Source organism: Nematolebias whitei, chromosome 4, assembly GCF_014905685.2.
Source record: "Nematolebias whitei isolate Nwh7 chromosome 4, NemWhi1, whole genome shotgun sequence".
Lineage (NCBI taxonomy): Eukaryota > Metazoa > Chordata > Actinopteri > Cyprinodontiformes > Rivulidae > Nematolebias > Nematolebias whitei.
The window spans coordinates 19,936,277-19,945,008 of record NC_056501.1 but is presented as its reverse complement, the minus strand read 5'-3'; the positions used below and the strand labels follow the sequence as shown (position 1 = coordinate 19,945,008).

The 8,732-nt window shown below is 36.9% G+C and overlaps 1 protein-coding gene across 1 annotated transcript in view; it reads right to left on the bottom strand.

Moving 5' to 3' along the window:
• LOC119408457 (dedicator of cytokinesis protein 2-like) overlaps positions 1–8,732 on the bottom strand; it is a 135,494-nt gene that overhangs the window by 68,544 nt on the left and 58,218 nt on the right. The gene's annotated exons all lie outside the window — the stretch shown is intronic.

Here is an 8,732-nt window from a genome sequence, read left to right as displayed (position 1 = left end):
ATATATATGTATATACATATATATGTATATATATATATATATATGTGTATATATATATGTATATATATATATAAACTACTACTTAATACTTGTACTACGGAGGTACAAGTACTACTGGGACTACTGCATATATAAATGGCAGTGGCCCACTTGTTGCGTAACTAGGTAACCCAGTTTTGATTATGACCTTTATTATGTCTATTGGGGGAGTGGTGGCGCAGAGGTTAGAAGATGGGTTTGTGATCGGAGAGTTGCAGGTTCACCTCCCAGTACCATCAACATAAAATGTGGGTGGAAAAGGTGAAACACTCACACCTCCCTCCACCCTCATTCACCCCACTCTGGGCCCCTGAGCAAGGCCCTCAACCTCCACCATCTGCTCCCTAAACAGGTCTCTCTTGAAAATGAGTTCTCGTGGCTCAATGAGACTACCTGGATAAATAAAGGTAAATGGAAAAAAATGAAATGTCTAGATGCTGCTACACGCCAAAATTTAAGTTGGCACCTCACTTATTTTTTTTTTTTCAAATGATCAGCTCACAAAAGGGATAGGTGGATGGACAGGGATATTTCAAATTCCCCCTCTTCAATCTGCAACAAGGGACTGAAAGAAGCTTGTAACTGGAGACAAAATATCTTAATGAAGTGTATCTTTAAAGTCAGCACTTTCTTTCTTTCTTTTAACTTTCTACATCTTTCTATATAGCGCCTTCAAATGTTGACATCACATTTTCTTAGTTGCCAAAGCATCATCAAACTGATGAAGCTAGTACATCTTCATCTCTCAGCAAGATTTTACTTTTTTAATTCGTCTTTGTTGTGTCTGGGGTAAACAGATGTCTCTTGCTCAAGACTAATCCAGATTATCCTACAATTAACGATAAAGATGCACAAGACGACTCCTGAACTTAACGTTGAAGCTGTTCTGCCCGGTCTGATACCACGTCTTCATCCTTTGGGGCGTGTCTGTGGGTGTAGGCGTTTTGGCAGAAGACTTGTGTTTCACGCTGAGTGACTGAGAAAAGTGAAAGGGCGAGATAAAAAGAGAAACTGAAAGATAGAAAGACATAAAAGAGCGAGAAGAAGCCTCTCTTTAGACAGACAGCGTGTATCTGTGGCTGAGCCAGAAATGAAAGTACTCCAAGTGGGCTGCTGTGATAAAAGCAGCAGCTGAGCTAAAAGGTTGTTGCTATTTTGTTTTCCTTAAGCAACACTTGTCTTTGTTGTTGCTTTTGTCTGTGATAAAGATTAGTGGGAGACAAAATGAGTGAAGCACTCATGCGGTTTCTCTGCATGAGAGAAATTAAGATACAGTTTTATCAACATAGAACATTTATTTAAACAGTTCAATAAAAGGCCAAGCAAAGCCTTTTAATTATGTGATAGTTATTACGTGTTTAGCTATTTTGCATTCTATTTAGCGCTGTAGTATTGTTTGTGTAACAATAATTATGAAGATTTATTTTTTTAATCTAAAAACTAAAATATCAGTTTCACTGCTGCTATAATGATTGTGTTATGTCTTTAGCTCCACTGCTGTGAGTAAACAAAATCAAATGAGTGCAATCAATGGACCATGTTCAGAAATGTTACTTTTTCTGGGAACTCTGAAATTGCAGCACATATATTTATTTTGAGCATTGCGTCAAACTAGCAGTGCTTTAAAGAGACCGTGATTAAAATGTACTCTTACTGTGCTGGTTTTATGTCCAAAAATGACTGAATACTGCTGTTTAGGGGCTTCAGCCTTATTAAGATGCAAACAATAAAGTAGGGGTGTCCAATCCTGGACCCCAAGGCCCGCTATCCTGCATGTTTTACTTGTTTCCCTGCTCTAACACCTGATTCAACGGTTGAATTATCTCAACTGTTTTAAAATTAGATTGTTTATTATATTAACTGAATTAAATTAATATTATATTTGAACTGAATGTAATCATATTAAATGACATATTATAACATGAAACTAAATTGACTCTGTGTGAACGGAACTTTGACTTGTATTATTATTAAATGTGATTTTTATTGATTTATTTATTTATTTTTACTACACTATGTCCATATACTTGATGCAAATATTGATTTGACCTTGCTGGTTGTAGCCAGTTACTGTATATACAGGCACAATGTCCGAAATATACCTGATTAGAAGCAAATTTTGTATTTAACATCACAATCACATTTGTGCGGTTTGACGGCTCAGATATGATTATTCTATAAAGTATGGGTTAGCAGAGGAAGCAATAATAGTTGTGACAGCAGCAACAAAGACTGCAAAACTGAAAAAAACTGCCATATATTTGACTTAGTTGGGAATAAAAATCATAAACAGAATTTATGCATAATTCAATATTAGCAGTGCGAGCAAATAATAAACATAAAGGGAACTTCCAAACTCATTTTAAGTATTTAAAATTCAGGAACAATAGAAAGCACTGCATTAAAATGAGGCAAGCAGTTTGGATTATAATCCAAATTTCTGTTCAAACTTCTATTGTCCGGGTGTGTGAATGTTTGCGTTTATTGTTTCTGCAGTCGCAGCTCATACAGGACTGGTCAAGACATAAACAACTGTCCCACCTGCCAGAAGACCGCCTGCATCATTTACAGGTAATGTGTGAAAACTCCCACTGATACATGTGCAATGCACTGTTCTCTTGTCCCTAAATGTTTCTGATTGTTTTGGTTTTCAGGTTTTATCACCTTGTCTTCAGATCTTTTATTCTCAAAGTTACCGAGCAGTATTCACCTTTTTATCTCCTCTCTGATGGATTGTTGGGCTAAAACGTCCAAAAAACCCAGGAGCGATTCAACAAAGCAAAAAACAAGCAGTTACTTACAGACTAGAGGATGCTTCATCCACAAGTTATTCACACATAACAGAAAGTTTTTTGCAAACAAACTAATTATTTTTGCATCTAGATGCTGCATCTTTTCCTGCTATATCTCTTGCGTGAATGACCTGAATAAATAATTGGAGTTCCATTTGTCAACAGAACAACACGTCTTTAAAAAAAATCTGTTTTAATATTACAAACGTTTTTCATGCTTCAAAGGCAACACATTTAGAATCCCCTCTGCCTCAAGTCCAACAAGTGTCCAAAACTCTTTACTTTGTCTGCAACGCTCACAGAAGCCATAAATGCAGTTTTTTTATCTGACCTCTTCAAAGAGACTAAAAAATAGTACCATTGTATTTGCAGACCAAAGGCAGGCTTGAAGCAAATTCAGCTCGTTTCCGAAGACAAATCTCTCTTGCAGATCTCCATTCCCTTTAGGATTCATAAACTATCTCTGTCTCTATCAATCCCCACTTTATCTTACTTCTCTGTATCCCTGAGGAAGAAACAGATGCACTTTGCAGGACTTTTTCTTGTCCAATTTTCTTTAACTTTGATAGCTACCTTTGTGTCTACTTCTCATATTTGTGTATACGCTTGTTCCTTTCTTCTGTCTTTGCACCAGACTCTAACTTTCTCTCCATCACATTCTTTACTCCACTCCATCTTAATTAACACAAATCAAGTCAAATTTATTTATAAAGCACATTTAAAACAGCAGCTGTTAGGGCAGAATCCGTCTTGCCATTGTGTGATAATGAGCATCAGGAGGGAAGCAATACTTGGCAACGTATTAATTTGTGTATGATCTGAAGTGATCCATGCGTACTAACAGTGAAATATTAAAATAAATATTATTTTATTCACATACAGTGATTTTAGAAGCAATGTCCAGTTAGGCATAAAATAAGACAATGAATATTTAATCTTTTATAGTAGGTGTTTGGATTTTTATACTTCTTTTTTGTTGGTCATTTTTGTGATCAGTAAATGAGAACAAATGAATGGTTACTGGTTTTTAAAAGCACCATTTTGGACTTGTTTGACTGCTGTCTGACTGGAACTTTGCTTCTTGCTCCAAAAGGCTGCAACATGTTTGCACGTCAGCCACCGTAAGATTTTCATTTGAACATTTGAAGCCACATATCCATAATGCAAGTAATTGTTGGAGACAAGACTGGAATGTGAATTACACAACAGTTTACTGGAAATAGAAAAACGTAAAAAGCTTTACTGCGCAAATTCATTCTGAAGCTTTTCCATAAACTGTAAACATGCTGATTATTTTAATTATAAAGGGAGGAATGGCTTTCAGAAAACCACTACATGTTCTGAACCTACAAACTACAAGTCAAGAAGACAAAAACTGAATATTTACAAGTCATGAATAACTAATACGTCTTGTCTTGTTTGAGAAGTGAAGACTGAAGTGTATGCAAACATGCATGTTAATACACAGAGTCATCTTCTACAGTATTCTTACATCTCATTCATATTCACAGCCCTCTATCATCGTCTCCTCATTTTAAAGAACATGTTTTCTACCCTCCTTTCACTATTTGTTTAATTTTTATCTTGGGTACACTAATATAATGCATGTTCACACACGCTAATTAATCTAGCAAAAAGAGAACAGTGCTTTAATCAGCTGCTCTGACAACTTTCATGAACACAGTATACTTCCTCATATTAACATATGGCTTTCACACAAATTGAAATGTTTTTATTGTTTGGAGAAAAGAAGAAGAAAATTGTACATTCGTCCACATTGTTTATTTTATTGCAATGTGTGCTCTTCTGTGTTATCTTACTTTAAAATGTAGAAATAAGTCTTATTTTGAGAAAAATATATAGTGAGAAAAACAAGCACTCCAGTTTTTTGACTTGACAATAAAATTCTAATCTAATTAATCAGGATTCTGGGTAAAAAAAAAAAAAAAAAGTGGAGGTAATCTGGAGAAAAACTTTGAAGCAGATGATGAATTATGTGTGAGAATGAAACATCCATCCCAATGATTTGTGGTGAAAAAAGGGAGTGATGGAGGGGCTGGCAGCCCGAAAGAGCCTTGCTGTTGTCAGCTTTAATGAATCTTTGTGATGATGGACATCGATGGAGAAGAGTGTTAGACACATCTTGTTTTCTCTCTCACGTGTAACATAGACATGTCTGCAAACCCACCACTCGAAGGTTTATCTTGCTTTATTCATCTAAAAAATAAAATAAAATAGATAAATGCATGGACTATGTAACTTATCCATGCAGACAAATACCACGCCTATGCATGTTTATACTAAATTAACTACAAACTGTAATTTATATACCGCACTCATGTGAGAGCTCTGACAGTTTCAACTATACTTTTTGAATCAATTTAATATTTACTTTAAAGGTGCCAGTCTTTCACATGCAGGAAAGCATTGTTTATTAATGTTATCTTAAATGAGACAATGTTCAGTACAAATTATGAGTATCAGTTTACCTTGATTGTGTTTTAAAATCACAAACAACAGTGAAGAGGAGCAGAAGTAGTAGGACAGAAGCATAGAGACACTGAAACATGAGGGTAAAGAGAAACCTGGCAATGAAAAAACATCAATTTTGAAACATGGGAAACTAGAAATAGATTAAATGTAGGATGGGTGCTGCACTTTTTCTTTTCTTATAGTGTGTGGAGTGGCTTTGTTTGTGAATGGTACGTGAACGTCCTCTGTTTCATTCATTTATGAAAGCCATCTTGCTTCCTCCGTGCCCAGCAGAGCTTTAACTTTCACTTCTGCTCTCATTCTTGTACTCAATCCATCACTGCTTGTTTTCAACCAAGGAGCCAACAGGTCTCTCTTGTCAATATCTCTGTTAGCCCGCTTCCTTCTACATTTTTTTTCTCTACTTTATTCTGCAGTGACCTATTTGCTCCATTTCATTTATCCAGCATTACATCTCAAATGTTTTCTTGTTTCCCCTGTCAAAAATCCCACAGCATCTCTTGTCCCTCCTTAGCTGTGGGCCTGCCGTTGGAGACACTTGTAGAGTAACAAATCTATGCTTACACTGTGCTTATGCATGCCTGTGTGCATGCTGGAATGTTGGGATATTGGAGGAGGGAAGGACGGGTAGTTGCATCTGCTTTCCTTGCCTCATCATGTGCCTCATTACCTCCAGATGCCAAGCCTTATTCAGCTCCACCCCTTTAATCCAGCTCAGCACAAACCCACGCACATGCACAAACACATCGCTACCTAAATGGAGTGAGAAGACAGTGTATGACTTGCAGCAATGAGAACTACAGCGAAAAAAGAGCGCATGAGAGTCCGGAGGTGAAATAAGAGCGTAGAAAAAGAAAGCCAAGAAGTTCTGCTTTGAACATTGAAGAGCAAGAAAAGTCTTCCTAAAGCTCCTCCATTGTGGAAATGCCCGTCTTCTCTTTTTTTTCAGCTCTCCTTTTCATTCTCCTCCTGCTCCTCTCATCCCACCAGTCTGTGATCTACTGGTGCATGAAGTGCAGAAGAATACACAGGATGTGAAATGAGTGCTAAGTTGAGGTCTGTGTGAAAGTGTGTGTGCATGTGTGTGTGGAAGGTATACGTTTTAAGTTAAAAGCACAAAATGATTTTAAATGCATTAAGCATATATAAACCTCCCTTTAGGGCATCTCATCGTACACTTTTCTATACTTCTCTCTTTTCTCATCATCACCCTGTTCATTTTCTCTCTTTCCATCTCCAAAATGTAATTTCCTTGTCAGTAAGAAATGAGCTATTCAACATAAATGACTTTACAACAACCCAGTCTCTAATATGCTCAGACTATTTTTTACATATATTTTTGCCTCCTTGCTCTTCAACTGTTCTCAATCTGTCCTTTCCAGTGTGGAACATGATTTTCGACAGCAGGAGGGACGCTTCCAGGGGGTGATGGAAGCCATTGATGGCGAATATGATGTGCCTGCGCCAACTCTGACCAAGCCCACGACGGCTCCTTCTTCCTGCAGTCGCCCCAGCACCAAAGCACGTGTCAAGAAACTGCGCAAAAAGTGTTTCTGGTGGCTTTAAAATGCAAACGCCGCAGCCACCTTTCTGGGCCACAGATGCAAAAACAAAACAAAAAAAAAAGGATTTTGAATAGCTGAAGTGTTCTGCTGTAGAGGGAAGTACTTTTATAAAAGCTCCCCTGATCAAGATGAGGACAAATATACTGGACTAAAGAAGTGAAAAGGAACCAAAGAAGTTACTGAAAATTATCTTCAAACTCAGAAGATCAGCCTGTTTTACTATGAAGGAAAGACTTTATCGGCTTCTTTTTAACGTGGAACTAAAAGGAAATGCATTTTTATACCAAGTCTGTAGCAGATAAATGAAAAAGAAACTGAGATTCCAGGTTTATAGTGTATCCCTGTGCAAAGTGGCTGTTTAAACAGGTGAACTGAACTGGATATGGATACTTTACAATGACGTTGGCAAAGTTACAGAAATGAGCAGGGGACTTGTAATGATTTAGAAAGTCCAGGGAGGTTAGTCGCTTTGAACGCTATGTCTGCTGCCAAAAAGTGACTGTAGCAACATCTGAAGCACTAGAGGCATATGGGAGACCACAGGCTGATGACCTGTCTGGAAACATCGTGATCGTTCAGTGCATCAACAGCATTTCGATGAGCAAAGTGGAGAATTGTACTGAGAAAAAGTTATGAAAAAGTGTGATTGACAGATGATCAAAGATGAACAGTCTCTGTTAGATAATTAAAACTAAATCAGTCAATTGTGGTTGACAGAGTGATTGGGTCTCTCCTCCATTACCATCCAAAATGGAAATGTTTGGCTCAGTTTTGCTTCAAGGAGTTTAATCCATGCCTGCAAATCATTACTTGCACAATAAGGCTTGTGGGCACTAATTCACTACTGAACCCAAGGAACTATTTCCATACACACATAAATACATTAAATGGTGACTCCGAGTAGAACTTGGGATAGACCGTCCATCCTCTATCTTTACCAGCTTCTTTATTTCCTTTCAGGGTTGTGAGGCTCGCCAGGATACAACCTGGCAACCTCCTCACTGTAATACAACAGCTCTGCCAACTGAACCACCGTACCGCCTGGTGTAGACCATTTATCTAATAAATGCTAATTACTGGACAGCAATGTTTTTAAATGGGTAACTTTTTGTAAAGTTTTAGCCAGTTCCTCTGCAGAGTAGTCTTTTTGATTGACAATGAAACTAAAGTGTAATTTCTGATCGTTTCCTATTTTATTGTTGCGGTTTGCACAGAGCACTCTTCTTAACTGCTTTTATGTGGAGATCCTGATGCATGCTCAATAATCCAGGTGGAAAAAATCTAACAAAGTAAAGTCAGATCATCTGGACGGATTAAAAAATATATATTAAAAAATAATTAAAAACTTGTTGAAACGTTTTGTCTTTTATCCAAAAGACTGTCTTAGCTAGTATCACTCAGCTCTCTGCGAATAGCAAGCGCCTATCAGGGCACTAAAGACCAATTGTTAGGCTGATGGTCCTCCTTTATCTTGTGAACAGCTAGTTCTGGATATCATCAACAAATTGGTTGACCCACTATGAGAAGGTGCTATTTATAAGACTGAGTTTATTGCTGCTCCTCAGACTGACAAAGTCTTTTGGATTAAAGATGAAACGTTTCAACAAGTTTATTTTTTTTATATTTATCTTTTTTTTGTCTGTTATTAGAGTACCTGACTTAACTTTGTTAGGTTTTTGTCTGGAAAGTTCAGCAGCATGTGGACATAGTGTTACCAAAATAAATAAAACGTAAAAAGTGCTACAACTGAATCACTCACAAGAAAAAAAGTTTAGTCTTGTTTATAGTGATAATCTAAAAAAAATAAACATATATATATATATATATATATATATATATATAT